The 17,433-nt window shown below is 45.1% G+C and overlaps 1 long non-coding RNA gene across 1 annotated transcript; it reads left to right on the plus strand.

The window, feature by feature from the left end:
- The first annotated feature begins 11,582 nt into the window (after positions 1–11,582).
- LOC120822154 (uncharacterized) lies at positions 11,583–14,924 on the plus strand. Its single transcript, XR_005712644.2, has 3 exons — positions 11,583–13,510; positions 13,823–13,946; positions 14,499–14,924. It is a non-coding gene; the product is annotated as an uncharacterized LOC120822154 (long non-coding RNA).
- The last annotated feature ends 2,509 nt before the right edge of the window (positions 14,925–17,433 follow it).

Here is a 17,433-nt window from a genome sequence, read left to right on the forward strand (position 1 = left end):
GCACTCGAACAGTCCATCAAACTGGATTAAACTTCATGCCTTTTTAATCGGAATGAAAGCTAATGACTCATCTCCGAAATGTTGTGTGAACTAGCAATGAAAAAACAAACTGTCAGTCATTCAGTTTCTTGGCTCGGTATCCTGGGACACACCCTTCTTAGGTCCCGAGCATTGTTTGAGCATTCCACCTGTTGAAAGAAAATCAACCAGCACGACAGTAGGTTAGAACAAACAAATAAAAATAGATTTCTTGGAATTTGCAGAACCAAACGGTCTCCGAAAGGATGTTTGCATCATCAGCTTGTCCTCTGCTGCTGCTGTTGACTAGCAACCTGCTGCACTGGAAGGTAAAATCCTTATAACTCCAAAAAAAGAGCAACACATTCAGGGAAATCTGTTACAACTGCAGCAAGGATTGTACATTGTACGCATCCACTGGTACCCCTTTGGGTTAACACGGTTAGCTCCTCTGCTCCAGAGGAGAGCTTTGCCTTGCTTCCTTGAAGGCCAACACCTACAACACGCTGCTAGAGGCCCTGGCTGTTTTACTGGACGTGCTGGAGGTTAGGGCAGCAAGGTCGTTGTCAAAACATTAAGATGAGGCGTCTGTTTTTTGCACGGCGGAGTGGGTGAATTCCAACAATCATAAAACATGAGTTTAAGAAACGCCTTTACTGCAGGCAGCCCAATATGGTCATTCATGTTGTCATATTGGATTAAAAAAAACATTTACTCTGAAATCTATCCAGTGGCAAAGTAAGCATTTAGAAGTGAGGCAAGTGCATTTCGATGAAATAAATCACATAAATGATGAGTAAAGAAAAAATAATTTACTAAGAAGTAAACTGATATTCTTATGTAACAATTTAATTTGAAATTATTTCATATTGTTATTGAATCACCTCAGTTTACATGCAGCAAAATTGAGTACAGTTGTGGGACATTGTCAAAAGTTATGTTTCGATCCATAAAATGTTTAATTAATATATATTAATATATTATTTTGGGAGGTGATCTAGGTCCTGACAAAACTGATAATGGCGCTGGTGAAATGAGTCGGTGTATCACATGTAAATATTCACACACTATTGAACCAAGAGCTGTAAACTGGTTTTACACATCTGACATGGCCGCAGCGAGTGTGAAACAAAAATGTGGGACGGCTCAAAAACAAAGGCGAGATTGAGCTGGGTGAAACCAGTCGAACGGGGTTCGAACACGGAGTGACACCCTTGTTTAGAGTAATGCAGAAGAATGAGTGTGAGAGGGTTGCCTTTATGCCTCAGTGCATGGATAAAATGGCATAAAAAGCTGAAAGGGTAGCGGCCCCAACGCCCTGAAGTTGGTGGAGCAGTAGGTACTCCAACTACGTGCAGGAGAAAGAGCAGAAGTGACCTAGTCCCATTAATGTTGCTGTCAGGGATTCCACCAGACGCTTCTCTTGTTATTCAATACGTCAACGACATTCTCATCTGCTTGCTTACAAGAGAATAGTGTAAAACAGACTCCACTGCAGTATTGGAACATTTATCAAAAGGAGGCCACTCAAGTGAGCAAGGATTAATAGCCATTTTTCCAGGGTATGGTCAGGTATCTAAGCCGAGAAGTACATGGTTCATCACGGGCTATTTAGGCGGAACATCTCTACGTAATTTGACCCCACAAACGGTCTCTGACCACGCCTTGAAATCCCTGCAAGCTAGACTATTATGCAGTTGTAGACACAACACAGAGGGTCCCTGGGCCTGAGAAGGGAAGAAAATGAGTTTAATATGGCTATTAAATGTGACTAAAACTAATTACATTTTAGTCTAGTTTTTTTCGACTAAAAGGTTCTGAGTTTTCGTCGACGAAAACTAGACTAAAACTAAGAAGGATTAAAATGACAAAATGTAAGTAAACTAATGCATTTCTTGTCTAATGACTAAGACTAAATCAAAAATAGCTTCCAAAATTAACACTGGTCACTTAACATCTTTCAGATATAGACAAGTTTCCTGAGTGAAATAGGCGGGCCGCCATTGGCCTTTCACTCTGCCAACGACTTCCGGTTGTGTCTGCCAAGCACTTCCGGTTAGGGAGTTAGCGTCTTTTACTGTCTTTGGTTAGCGTGCAGAAAAAGTAAACTATGGATGGTTACATGCCGACATGGCTCCGGGACATATTGTGCTGTTCACGGTTGCAACAACTCGTGGCGATTGCTGAAAGTTTGGTCGTAAGGAGAATGTTTTGACCATCAACCATCTACAAGGCGCCAATGTGGATGTGCGGTAAAATGCTATAGATTTGCACTCAAATACGGAAGGCTTATCATTCGCGGAAGTCAACACAGTCTACTAATTATTACGCAGACAAATGTCAGCTTTTTCATAGAAAAAAAAGTAAGTTAATACCTTTATCCATTCCGAAGCTATTAATAGATATGTCAGGGGTGCACACTTTGACGCTCCTCAGTCGACTTTGAAGGGTTAAAGCATGCTTTTAGTGCAGGCAGCCTAGAACGGATTACCTTTTCTTTTTATATTACTCTTCGTGTTCTGTTATATATTAACACACGGATACATACAAACATCTTAATACAAGCATAAGATGGGCTAACGTACCTTCCAAAGCACGGCGGCTGCATGGCTACAGGAACGTCCAGGTCCGGCGATACAGGTACAGCCTGCAGTCTCCACATCTCCCGTCTTGGTAACCAAAACCCAGGCGTTATGCGCTGAATTGTTAACGGACTGGCTTGGTTGAACATCGGCCTTTAGGTAAATTAAACTGCCCATATCGTGTCAAAGTACACAGCCCACTTTGTCGGAATGGAGGTACTAAAACGCCTCTGTGCTTTTCAGGTTATTAATTGCATTCCCATCCACCGCCATGGAATCAATAAAATAAGAAAAGATATTGGATGTTGTGATGCTGGGCCATATCGACATGTTGTCCACCCATGATGTTACCTTACTTGGATGCGGAATGGTCAAAACACCATTTTTAACAAGATTTTCGGTCAAATGTTGCCATTCCAAAGCCATTTTTACACCACTACTCAGCCTGCGCCGGAAGTTCTTGGCAGAAACAGGAAGTAAACCGGAAGTGCCCGGGAAACTTGTCTATAGTAAACTTTCCTTTTACAGCTATGCGGAAAAAACAAAATACTTTCAGCAACGGGTGAAAATAATCAATAACCCATAGTGCCAGTTTATATGTGTGTGTGATCTGGAAACACCTTGTTTATGATAGATATATACCAGCTTCCTTTTATTAAATTCAGATTTAAAAAGTAAGTATAAAATGTAGTGACTGCAGTCCAAGACCTTTCAACAAGCTTAACTAAATGGCTCCTCTTACTGCTCCATTTACAACAGCTTCACCTACATCAGGGACTCTTGTGACAGCTGCACCTACATCAGCGACTCTTGTGACTGCCCCACCTAGAACAGCTGCACCTACAACAACATTCAAAACATCAGAACAACACAACACAAAACCATGGCAACAAGTTGGCATGGTTTTTGACAAGAGGACAGATCCTTTTCATCATTCATGTTAACTTTTTCAATTACGTATATAACTAGAATCTATCCTAGAGGTCAGTGGTTCCCTTTGATGACATAGGAGCATTGTAAACCTTCCCACCCCAGATGAGCTTTACCTTCTTTGTTTTGAATCAATTGCATTATAATATGTATAAGTCTTTGTTGGACAAACTTGACAAATAATAGTCAGCAGAGCTCTTGAGAGCGCAGAATGTCTGCATCCTCTTTCAGCGATAACTGTGTACGTCATGTCAGCTGGAGGGCAAGACTCAAACGCAGAGTTTTTTGGGAAACAAAAAGCCTTTAATAGTCAAAATCCAAAAGGGGCCAAGGGCAAAAATGCAGACGGGCCCCAGGAACACCCAAACATTCATCAATGACAGATAGTCCCTCAGAATCTCTAGATTCCACCCTGGAGCCTCATTTATAAAACCTTGCGTAGGATTTGCGCCAGAAGTGGCGTACGGATTAAACGTAGGACGTGCGTACGCACAGAAATATTCAGACTTATAAAACAGTGCGCACGCACGTCCTACGCAATTTTCCCTTAATAAATCACAATCACTTCTAAATGCAGCGCAGCTTTTGCGGCTTCATGTCACGGCCATAGTTTCCATATATATAGTCTGTGGAAGGCCCACAAATTAATATTCATCGATTGCGAAATCATGGCAAACACTGAGCGGAAAACGAAGAAACGTTACTTCACTCAGTGTGAAGTCGAAATGATCATTGGCGAGGTGGAAAGGAAAAGTAAAATGCTTTTTGGAGGGCACAGTATGGGCATTAATAATGCCAAAAAGGCACTCGAGTGGCAAAAGGTTGCAGAGCAACGCTGCAGCCTCACAACCTCGGACCGTGGCCGAAATAAAGAAAAAATGGTCTGACATCAAAGTGGATGCAAAAAAGCGTTCAGCGCGCCATCGCAAAAGTGTGTCTGCCACGGGTGGGGGAAAGGGGACACCGGAGCTGTCCCCTCTTGATGAGAGACTGGCGGCAATGATTGGGGATCGGGGACAGGGTCTGGGCCAACATCGGCGTCAGGGGGGTCGAGGCACGTTTCGAAGCTGTGCCACATTATGTAGCACAGCACATGCCAGCACGATTTTGCATACCTTTTCAGGAGTAAACAACAACCTCCCTCCAGTGCAGTCAAGGCAGCACCATCTGCCCTTAAACAGGCCGATGGTGCGCTGCACTACAGCGCGAATCCTTCCATTTGCCACATCTTCTAAGAGCGCAAGATCAGCCATTTCGCGTCATAACGCATTGTGATGGCATCATGGGATTTCATTACCGTCCATTTGATTGCATCTGACAAGCAACAGCTGTGTTTTGATGATGAATTGCATAACATGCCAATATTATTGCAGAACGTATTTCACTTTTCTTTTTGAAAATGTGTTAATTTGTATTTCTGTTTGTTTTACGCTGCAGATCGATCAAACAGGTGTTCATGTTATTCATGAGAGGCAGTATTGGCATTTAATTTACACAAAGTCTAGTTTTACACACTTTCACACACGTTTGCGTGTTTCTTGTATTTGCTGACGGTTCTCACTTCACCCGTTTTGTGCGTACGCATGGCTCCGAGCTTGGACCAAGTCAACACAGGAGCATTTGATACATGTACGGCTAGTCCTCAATAGACTTCTAGAGAACCACCTCTATGTAAAAGCCGAAAAGTGCATGTTCCACACCTCGGAGGTATCCATTCTGGGCTTCATAGTCAATGCGGGCAGTGTCCAGATAGACCCAGCAAAGACCAGAGCAGTGGCGGACTTGCCTCAACCCTCCACACGCAAGGAACTGCAGCGTTTTTTGGGCTTTGCAAATTTCTATCGGCGGTTCATCCGCAACTACAGTTCTGTGGCTGCTCCGCTCACAGCCCTCACCTCCACCCACATACCATTTCAGTGGACATCTGCAGCAGCAAGGTCATTTGGTGAATTAAAGACGCGATTCACCTCTGCGCCATTCTTGTTTTCCCCGACCCTGCTCGCCAGTTCATGGTGGAGGTGGACGCTTCGGACACCGGCGTAGTGGCTGTTATCTCACAGCGATCATCTGCGGATCAGAAGGTTCACCCATGTGCTTTCTTCTCCCGGAAACTGTCTACCACAGAGAGAAATTATGACATCGGGGATCAGGAGTTGTTAGCAGTTAAGCTGGCGCTGGAGGAGTGGAGACACTGGCTGGAGGGAGCTGAGCAGCCATTTATGGTATGGACGGACCACAAGAATTTAGAATATATTCGCTCTGCCAAGCGGTTGAACTCCCGCCAAGCAAGGTGGGCTCTTTTTTTTTAACCGTTTTGAGTTTACCTTATCCTACCGTCCCGGCACAAACAACGTCAAACCCGATGCCCTGTCTCGTCAGTTCCAGTCAATGAGCTGCCCTCAAAGTCCGGAAAACATTCTCTCCCCTGAGTGTGTTATTGGGGCAGTGACCTGGGAAGTGCTCCCAGTGCCTGTCCCGATAACCGTCTGTTTGTCCCGGCAAATCTCCGTTCTCAGGTCCTCCAGTGGGGCCATTCCTCCCGCCTGGCTTGTCACCCTGGGGTTACCCGCACGCTAGCTCTGCTCAGGCAACGGTTTTAGTGGTCGTCGATGGAGGAGGACACAAGGGGATTTGTCGGTGCCTGCCTGATCTGCGTTCAGCAAAAGAGCTCTCGCAAAGCACCATCCGGTCTCCTTCACCCTCTGCCCATCCCTCATCGCCTCTGGTCCCACATCGCGTTGGATTTCGTAACCGGCCTACCCCCCTCTGAAGGTAACACAGTTATTATGACCGTCATTGATTGCTTCTCCAAATCGGCCCAACTAATCCCTCTACCAAAGCTGCCTTCTGCTAAGGAGACGGCAGAGTTACTGTTACAGAACGTGTTCCGCCTGCATGGTCTGCCAATCGATGTGGTCTCCGATCGGGGGCCACAATTCACCTCACACTTTTGGTCTGAGTCTTGCAGGCTACTGGGGGCCACGGTCAGCTTGTCATCTGGGTTTCACCCACAGACAAATGGTCAGGCAGAGCGCATGAACCAGGAGATGGAGACCGCACTACGCTGCATGGCAGCACCAAAAAGGGAGCTGGAAGTTTCACCCAGCAGGAGGTCTTCCGACTGAGGAAGTTCCTCCTAAAGATCGCCATGGAAGGAAGGAGTACTACTGGGACCGAGTAAGGCATCCGTCCAGCTGAGGAGGATCCTGAGTGGGGGGCGGCCTACTGACAAAGAAGGAGATGCTGGAGGAGAACGGCGGAGTCCAGATCAACTGATTATATTGTGCTATGTATATTCTATATTACATACCTGCTGTATTGTGTTGTTTTATATAAAATAAAGGTTTTCAAAAAATCTCTCTCTCTCTCTCTGCAGGCTGTGAGTGAGTGTGTGTGTGTGAGTGAGTCATTAAGCAAGTGGCGTTTTTTTTCAAACTTTTGTTCTTTTCCCTAGTTTATGTGTATTACTTTAATGTGGTTAGTTAGTTGGGTTTCACATTAAGTTTGGTTTAATCTTTTTTAGCGTGGAACAGGAGTCAGGTGCGATAGAGGCACAGTTGGGGGGAGTAGACGGAAGAGGTTGAGATAGTGGAGGAGGATGCAGGGGAATCAAAAGCTGCAACCAAAAAAAAAACGCCAGCAAGGTTGGGGAGGAAGAGGAGACAAGTGGGGGGCAGGGGCAAGCTGACGGCAGTGAGAGTGAGGGCTGTGTGTCAGACAGCAGCGACATCCGCAGTGCCTGTCTAACTAACATCCAAAGGTATGGCGGCAAATCACTGTCAAAATTCAAGAGTGTAAATCAGGTTGATGCGCGCGCGTAAATCAAACATCCGCGAGCAAATCTCCGTCTCGCGCAAGCAAAAGTTCATCTCGCGCGAGATATTTGCTCCCTCGCTAAACGTGAACTTCCTCGCCCGCGAGGTTAGTCTCTGCTCGCGCTCGAAGGTGTTTTTCTACGCGCTCGCTGTATTTCTTTTTGACAGTAAGAGGGCGGAGAACGCCGGCGTAGGGGCTGTTATCTCACAGCGATCATCTGCGGATCAGAAGGTTCACCCATGTGCTTTCTTCTCCCGGAAACTGTCTACCACAGAGAGAAATTATGACATCGGGGATCAGGAGTTGTTAGCAGTTAAGCTGGCGCTGGAGGAGTGGAGACACTGGCTGGAGGGAGCTGAGCAGCCATTTATGGTATGGACGGACCACAAGAATTTAGAATATATTCGCTCTGCCAAGCGGTTGAACTCCCGCCAAGCAAGGTGGGCTCTTTTTTTTTAACCGTTTTGAGTTTACCTTATCCTACCGTCCCTACCGTGACGGCAGTGAGAGTGAGGGCTGTGTGTCAGACAGCAGCGACATCCGCAGTGCCTGTCTAACTAACATCCAAAGGTATGGCGGCAAATCACTGTCAAAATTCAAGAGTGTAAATCAGGTTGATGCGCGCGCGTAAATCAAACATCCGCGAGCAAATCTCCGTCTCGCGCAAGCAAAAGTTCATCTCGCGCGAGATATTTGCTCCCTCGCTAAACGTGAACTTCCTCGCCCGCGAGGTTAGTCTCTGCTTGCGCTCGACGGTGTTTTTCTACGCGCTCGCTGTATTTCTTTTTGACAGTAAGAGGGCGGAGCCAGTCACCATGGTATTGTGAGATGCATGTACTGGTAAAATATATTATAACATTGTTTTGTGCTTAAGCCGTGTCTCAAGTGTCCTGTATTTGACCCTGATGTGCAAAGAGCAGCATGATACAAAATGTTGCTTTGCAGCTGTGCCCTGAGAAGGGAGGGCGGTCAACTCGAGCTCATAGACGCTTCAAAACAAAGGACTTCTGTTCATGGCCTTGGTTCATATCTTATTCGGTACGAAAGTTCCGGATCCACATTTTTTACTTTATGTCAATTAATTATGATTTGCACCGGCCACTGAGGAGCTACCCTCAGCTTCACCTGGGTTCTTATCTCAACCTGCTTTGTAGCTTCTCGTAACTGGCACGGAGAATGTCCTTCAAAAACTCAGCGTTTTCACTGCTCGGAGACCTCATTACACCGAGCGCTGAGATACGTGCTGGTGTGTTGGACCTCCTGCTTGCAAGCAATAGTTAGAGCCAGATATCTGCGGAGAATTGCTCATGTAATCTTTTTCTTTTCTAAATAAATGTTAACTTTTTGACTTGAATTGATCAACGTGCTGCGATTCTTCTCATCAACCAACTCGGGGGGATTGGAGATCCTGACAGTATGTACATCTGATTGGTTACAAACCCCGTCTTTGGATTGGCTGGAGTGATGTATTCACACAACTATAGAAGCCCATTTCCGCACTAAAGAAAGGGGATAGAAAGTCGAAATTATGAGATAAAACGTTGTCAAAAAACGCCCCCCTTCGGTAATCGTAGTGGACCGTAGATTTAAGCACCATTTTTATGTTTTTAAAATGTGTACCATGTTTTCACAGATCATTCCCTGCTGGTGTGTAATGTTTTTGTTAGGAATATTTAGCCAAAAAGCGCATACTGGCATTTTAACTCAGTTTTAACCTTTGCTAAGAATTTTAGAGAGGTCCTTTTATATTTCTGGAGTGTTTTTAGGCTGAGGAAGAGTGATTTTCGTAGTTATTACATTACATTACATTACAGGTCATTTAGCAGACGCTTTTATCCAAAGCGACTTACATTACACTTTAAACCTATGGCCAGCTAGTAGTGGTGGGACCAAGGTAAGATTGAGAATTAGCTTCTTTGTCAGCACCACACTTTCAAGTCACCAGAGACATCAGCAGATCTATGAAGGACCTGGAGACTGATATAGTCAAACCAGAGCGTTTAAGCGAGTCCACAGAAGAGCGAGGACATGTTGAAGTCCTCAAGATTAAAAAAATGGCTCTGGCCGAACTGTTGGACGTTAAAGTTCAGGGTGCACTGGTCAGGTCCCGATTCCAGACCATCACGGAGATGGACACTCCCTCTAGCTTCTTCTTTGGCCTGGAGAGTAAGAGTTGGCAGAGAAGGGTGATCCACGCACTGCTGGCAGACACAGGGTTGCCATGCCAGATAAGGAAGCGAGCGGTCAGCTTTTACTCTTCCCTCTACACCAGCGAGTACAGGGAGGAGGAAGCACTGACAGAGGAGTTCATGAGTGAACTACCTCTAGTCTTTGAGGAGACAAACCAAGCGCTCGACAGGCCTATAATCGTGCAGGAGCTGAAGGCCGCCTTGTAGGGCATGCAGGCACGCGGGCTCTCAGCATCGACGGCCTCCCTGCAGAATTTTCATAAAGCATTCTGGGAAATATTTGAACCTGACATACTGGAGGTTTTTAATAAAAGTCTGGCATCGGGTTCCATGCCGATGTCGTGCCGCAGAGCTGTTATAGCCCTACTGCCAAAAAAGGGGAACCTGGTCTGATTTCTCTAGAACGGGAAAAGGCTTTTGACCGCGTTGAACACAACTTCCTCTGGAAGGTCATGGGGAAGTTTGGGTTCAGCGCTGGTTTCATAGCCATGATCAAAGTGTTGTACAGTGAGGTTGAGAGTGTGCTGAAGATAAACGGCAGTCTGTGTGCTCCTTTTAGGGTGCGTAGAGGGGTCCGGCAGGGCTGTGCTCTGTCCGGGATGCTCTATGCACTCTCCCTGGAACACTTTCTCATCAGAATATGCTCTAGCCTGGAGGGCTTGGTTTCAGTAGAAACAAGATTTTTTCAGCTTATGCAGATGATGAGGTTGTTTTTATTAAGAACCAGAGGGATGCAGACCTTTTAAATCGCTTTGTGGAGGATTTTAGCACAGCATCGGCAGCGAGGGTGAACTGGAAGAAAAGTGAAGCCCTCGCTGTCGGGGAATAGCGTGACAGTCTTCCAGTTCTTCCCCAAGAGTGTGGAGAAAAGACGGTTTTAAGTACCTGGGGATTTATCTGGGACAAAGCGACATGGTCCAAAAGAACTGGGAGGGCGTCACAGAGAAGATCGAGGGAAAACTTTCCAAATGTAAATGGCTGCTCCCTCAGATGTCTTTTAAAGGTAGAGTGTTGGTTTTAAACAATCACATCCCAAATGTGGCACTGCTTAACTTGTCTTGACCCTCCCTCTGGTTTTCTAGCCCACATACAGAGAAAGATGGTGGATTTCTTTTGGGAGGGTTTACACTGGGTGCCACAAATGGTGCTGTTTTTTGCCAGAGAGGAGGGGGGACAGGGCCTCGTCCACTTGGCCAACCGTGCGGCCAGTTTCAGGTTACAGTTTTTGAAAAAATACCTCACATATCCGGAGGGTTTAGTGTGGCGAGATGTGGTCAGTTGAATCCTCAGACGTACAGACAACATGGGGCTGGATACTGCTGTTTTTAATGGATCTTTTAAATGTAAAAGGGCTGCCTCCATTTTATCAGGATGTATCAGTCTTGGGCTCTTTTTATTCAAAAAAGGTGTCCACTGTCTAACTCTTTGTACTGGTTGTTGAGAGAGCCAGTCAGCGTGGTTAGATGGATTCAAATAACTGGCTTAGTCGGACTGAAATCGAATTATCCGTTTTATGTAAACACCTTTGTCCGACTATGTGCGGTCCGACTACGATCCGACTAACACCCCTGGATAACTCGATCCGATCCAGTTCATATTTCGACTATTGCGGCATGTAACGGTGAATCGGATAAGGAACTGGACTTTGCGTCTTTGCGCATGCTTGAGATCCCGACGGCGTCTTCTCTCCGTTATCAAATCAGCCAATAGCGCCATTCGCATTCGCTGTACTCCTATTAACATTATGCAAAAATAGTAGAGGGTTGTAGCTTCACCGTGCTCTTGATCTTTCTCGTAATGTTGATGTTGTTGTTGTTGGTAGTGGTGAAGCGGTGAAGCGGAAATGGCTGTATCACAACTAGTTGTAATGAAAACAGCGGCACCTATTGTATCGGATATGAAATGCTTTCGGACTATGATTCGATTTATTCACTGCTATATTGGGATAATAGCACTTGCCCCGAAAGATAGCATAGTCCGACTAAGCAAAGATTCGAATTATACCATCATGTAAACACACTGATTGATTTGCAGGACCAAGCTGCAGGAGGAGGAGGCTCCTGGAGCTCTGGAGCCAGAGGCTGACTGGGGAAGAGAGGTGCCTCCTCATGGAATATAGCCAGAAGAAGATGGAGCCGGACCCTGCAGACCCTTTTCCAGAAATCTAGCTGAGCCCGGGGCTAGGGGACCTTACCGGCCCCTTGCTAGACACAACACGCCCAGAGCAACTGACTTTGCATGAAGCAGGCAAAAAGACATGGTATTTTAACTGCGTGAAGGTCACAAACAGAACTGGACTGTGCATCAGGCTCCCCAGGATTTTATACAAACCTCTCCTCAACAGAATTGACTGCCGACCTCCAGTGAAGAATTTTGCTTTTATCTCTGTTCTTAATCCCTCTGTTATTAGCCAGTGCCCTTTCTGTGAGCTCAGGGACTATTTATCATGTTTTTACTGAGTGTAAGCGACTCACAAAGTTCTTCTCTCTTTTAACATTGTTTTTTTGTCTTTTTAGATAAGTGTTTTTTACAGAAAGGGTTTTTATCATGGGAGCTGCCTAGAGAAAAGAAAAACGGAAAAAGAAAAAATGGCAGCTCGTTAACTTTCTGTGCAGAGGCGCCAAAATGGCAATTTATTTAGGCAGGATAAACAGTTGAGAACAGAGAGGGGCAGGAGGCCAAGGTAATATGGCTGTCAAGTTACCGGAGTCTTCCTACTTTGTTGCACTTTTCCCCAACTTGAAAGACAAATTGAATGTGGAGATTTACGTTACTGGATTCCACTCAAATTGCGGACCGATTTAATGACTGAGTCCCAGGCAGTACATTACATTACATTACAGGTCATTTAGCTGATGCTTTTGTCCAAAGCGACTTACATTACATTTTTAACCCATGGCTCTGATCGGAGCACTTAGGGGTTAGGTGTCTTGCTCAGGGACACTTCGACATGGGACATGGGGCAGCCGGAACTCAAACCACCAACCTTGTGGTTCCCAGCACACCCTCTCTACCCCCTGCGCCACGACGACCCAGTAGCTACATTTCACTTCTTTTATTTTTATTTTCAGGTTAGCAGCATTTGGTCACTTCATTTGTGATTATCTCAGGCAATCAGCCAGGCAATCAGGTAAAAAACATTAAAAAACAAGACAGAAACATAGAACACACATAGGTCCCCAGCAACAGCACAGAAGCAAAAATAGGTAATTCAGTCCATCTGGGGGGTATTCCAGAAAGCGGGTTATGTGAAAACCCAGCGTGAGTTAACCCTGAGATCAGGGAAACTGAGTTATCTGTTCCAGATAGAGAAGTAACTGAAACGTTGAGGTCAATCACAATGTTAACAGACTCTGAACATAACCTTCTCGCTGGCAGGTTAACTATATGAAACCCAGAGTTTCTACCCGTCTCCTCCCACATGAAGAAAGCTGGTAGACATGGATTGCCTATTCCTACCAAATCCAATTGACATCGAAGCCTTAGTTATTCGAAATGCTTTACGTCGTGAGAGAGTCTTCCGACAAAATACAAGTTTAGCAAGGCGGTGAGAGATGCTAAACGACTGTACTCTGAGAAACTCCAACAACAGTTCTCAGCAAGTGACTCTGCTTCGGTTTGGAGAGGCCTCAAACACCTCACTAACTACAAGCCAAAACCCCCCCACTCCATGAATGACCTCCGCCTGGCAGACGAGCTGAACGAGTTCTACTGCATATTCGAAAGACAATATCCTGATCCCATCCCCCACAGCTCCACCAACCTGCGCCTGTCCCCTTCCCCTCCCTCCCCCAGCCCATCAGGGGCTCACACCTCTACATCTTTATCACCTTCCCCTCCCCCACCAGCAACGACCCTCTCTATTCTGGAGAGAGACGTTAACCGGCTCCACCATCATCCCTGTTCCCAAGAAGCCCAGGATCACAGGACTCAATGACTACAGGCCCGTCGTCCTGACCTCTATAGTCATGAAAGGTGCGTTTCCACCGAGCGGTATGGTACGGTATGGGTCGGGTCGGTACGGGTCGGGTCTGTTAACCATGATTTGGCGAGCGTTTCCACCGCCAACAGTACCCTTACTTGATAGGCGTGGTATATTCCAGAAAGTAGTGATAACGTCACTTGATAGGCGTGGTATATGACGGAAAGTAGATTGACGTCATTCGATCGCGCGAAAACTGAAAGCTAACCGCAAACAACAATGGAGGACATACAGCCGATCCTGTTCTTGCTTCTCGATATTTGGCTGTTTGTCACAAGGAGACGACAATCTTTGTCTACATGCAGGCTACATGCTGCAAGGAAAAACACAGCGGAAAAATACAGGCGAATTCTGGAAGTTTTAAGGAGCTGGGAGATAGACCACCGCGTGAGTCAAGACAAGGCAAGACAAACACGACGGCGCAAGAGGGTAAGTTTGAGCTAAGCTATCTTTTTCATGTCATGTATTAATGTATTTCGTCTTATGTGCTAACTATATTCTAATAAATTAAATAATCCTAAACTAAAAAAAAAAGCACAATAAGCCCTGCCTGTGAAACCAGATTTTAACTGTGCTAACTGTAAACTACAGTCTGTTCATCATTTACGCACTATGAAGGTTACTTAAGATTATTAAACTCTCACATGAATGTGTTGATTCCTAATATTATTTCAAGTGCAAAACTGTTTGTGGTTAATGATTGATTATTTTGAGAAAATAGTTATATCTTTAAGCTAGTTTTTCTTTGTGCTTTAATGACACCAAAGTTCCCTCTCTGGTGCAGTATATTAGATATTTTAACACATTTATATATTCTTTCGTGTCCAAGGGTAACACTTACAATGTTTATAATACTTTATATAATGCTTTATGTATTTTTTCATCTGGCGTATGATAGTTGCCCTAATAATTAAATGACTTGAACACACCCACCGTCACTGTGACATTGTTTTAACCTTAACATTGCTTTGTGTTTTCTAGATAATAAATCTGTTATTGGCTCCTAAAACCATTCCCTGACAATGGCCGGCTGACAGCAGAACAACTGACCTACAACAAAAAAGTGTGCAGGGCTCGGGTGGTGGTGGAAAATGCTTTTAAGAGACTCAAAGGAAGGTGGCGGTGCCTTATGAAGAGGAATGACAGCGACATCGAATTGGTGAAGTCCATGGTGTTGACTTGTTGTGCTCTGCACAATCTTTGTGAAAGGCATCGAGAGGATTACCAGCACGAATGAGATACACCTGTTGCTGCGGAGCCTGTGGTTACACAGGCACAGGGCGCAGAGGAGGAGGGCAGGGATGTACGCGAGGGTCTAATGCGTTATGTGAACAGTTAAATCTGTTGTACACCTATAAATGTGAAGTTTTGATTTTATTGAAAATGAATAAATCCTTTTTACTTTTACCCTGCCTCTTCATATTTTGTAAAATATTTTTGCCGCTGCATCTTATGTAGATGTGTTTAAACATGAGGTATAATTCATTTTGGGTAGCTATATCAAAGGGACAATCTGGTAACGCTGTACATAATACTGTGCAAGTACACAATTTACAGCATACCCTTTGGTAATTTTAGTGTACTTATAAATTATGTACGTGTAATTAGGAGAACAATTTATAATATGTAAAAACTAAATAATTAAATTCAGATTTTTGTTTGCAATAGGTTACTTTAAAAATCATATGATTAGGGTAAAACCTTGGAAGATCAGCTATTGTAAATGTAAAGTAACATTACAGACTTTTGTATTTAAGGCAAGCTTAATCTCCCAAATGGCCACGTTAGCAAACAATTGACAGATGACAGGAACATAAATAAAATGACCTCAATTTATAGAATGGATAAGGGAGGAATTGTGGGAGATGGCCATTGAACACAGGAGACAAGAGGTAATAAAAAAGTACTTTAATTTGAAAAGTCAAAGAAATTGCAAACAAAAGTAAACGAGTGCAAACAAAGTAAACAAGTGTAAACCAGTCCAAAAAAGTAAACTAGTCTAAAGTGCTGTGTGCAAAAGAGCACTAGTGGCTGGATCATAGCACAGAGTTGGGGTGCACCAGTACCAGCTGAGTGAGCGTTCCGAGGAAGGCCTGATTAAAGTTCGCAGACTGCTCCATATGTAGGCGAGTTATATCAGCCTCATGCCGCCTTGCCTCACGGGCATCCTCCATCATAAGTTAGAAGCGCCGGTCACAGCGGTCTCCATCTTTTCCAGCCACTCCTGCATCTCAGCCTGGGCCGCAACAACAACAATATATAATAATATAATAAATATTTATTAAATTTCTTTTCACTCTGGTGTTAATGTCTTACCAATTGTAATACGCCGAGGTTCACTCCCAGTTGATGGAGAAGATAGTGGTGGTGTTGAAGTCCTGGCAGGGGAACTTGCGCTTTCAAGGGTGGAAATTGGGGTTCCATTTCCTCCCGACAGCTAGGATGCTCAACTGAAAAGTTACACAAGTCACGTTAATTACACAAACGGCAACAATGCGGTTGAGATAAATACAGAACATACAACGTAGTAGGTCTAGCCAAACTAGTCAAGTGCATAGCCAAACAAAGCATTTTTACATTGTACAATGTACATAAGTATTTTTTCAAGTATCTATAATTTTATAGGAGATTTTATAGGACACACATCTCTCTTTAATATATATTTAGTAGAAGTACAAGTAACGTTACTGGACATGCACTCCGTGCACAACGTGCTAATAAACTAGCGTTTTGCTAGCTTGCAAATTATTGGTTGATAGCACACTGGCTGGCTGACAGACAAACAACAGACTTGCACAAAAGTTGTGCATTGAAAGTACACTTTCTCGTGATCTTACTATATTTCACAATTAAAAACTTACCGGGAGGCTCCATCGTCGACTCCAGCAACGAGGTGGCCCTATCGATGCCTCCTTCTCGTCCCAAACTCGCCGGTCTGTGTCCGTAGATTAAGTCCATCATATCTAGCCACTTCCAATTTTTCTGTGAACACCACTCCGGCTGTTGTGGTCTTTCACCTTACGGTAGTCACTCCGCAGATTCTTGCATTTAATGCAGCACTGCTCGGATGTCCGCTGGTAACCCTCGACAGCCATCCTCTCTGAAACATGCTGAAAAACATTTTCGTTTCTCACCATGCCATAGAGTTCCCTTTGCACCCTTTCTTCACCGATGATACCCAAGAAGGTCTGCACCTCCTGGGTTGACCACGGTAAAGTAATGCTGCGCGGCGACATTGCTGCGACGGTGTTGTAGTTTAAAAATGGCGCCTCGTGTGTTGTCTTTTTTCCCCTCGCGGCATGCACAAATGACGACACTCTTTCAACCAATCAACGTTCTGCAGTGAGTCTAGCTCCACCCTTTAGTACCAAACAACTGTGCCAGGTACCCTAACGGAAGGGTCCCAAGAAGTGGTACGGTATAGATTTTTGGTACTATTCTCAACTTTTGGCAGTGGAGACAAAAATAAAAGGGTACCGACCCGTACCGTACCGTACCGCTCGGTGGAAACGCGCCAGAAGTCTTTTGAACGGCTAGTCCCGTCCCACCTGAAGTCCCTTACCGACCCCCTCCTGGACCCCCTGCAGTTTGCCTACAGAGCCAACACGCCTGTGGACGACGCTGTCAACATGGCCCTCCACTACATCCTCCAGCATCTGGACTCCCCAGGAACCTACGCCAGGATCCTGTTTGTGGACTTAAGCTCTGCCTTCAACACCATCATCCCATCTCTGCTGCAGGACAAACTCTCCCAGCTGCACGTGCCCGACTCCACCTGCAAGTGGATCACAGACTTCCTGTCTGACAGGAAGCAGCACGTGAAGCTGGGGAAACATGTCTCAGCCTCTCGGACCATCAGCACCGGTTCCCCCCAAGGCTGCGTTCTTTCCCCCCTGCTCTTCTCCCTGTACACCAA

The sequence above is a fragment of the Gasterosteus aculeatus genome, chromosome 7, assembly GCF_964276395.1.
Source record: "Gasterosteus aculeatus chromosome 7, fGasAcu3.hap1.1, whole genome shotgun sequence".
Classification (NCBI taxonomy): Eukaryota; Metazoa; Chordata; class Actinopteri; order Perciformes; family Gasterosteidae; genus Gasterosteus; species Gasterosteus aculeatus.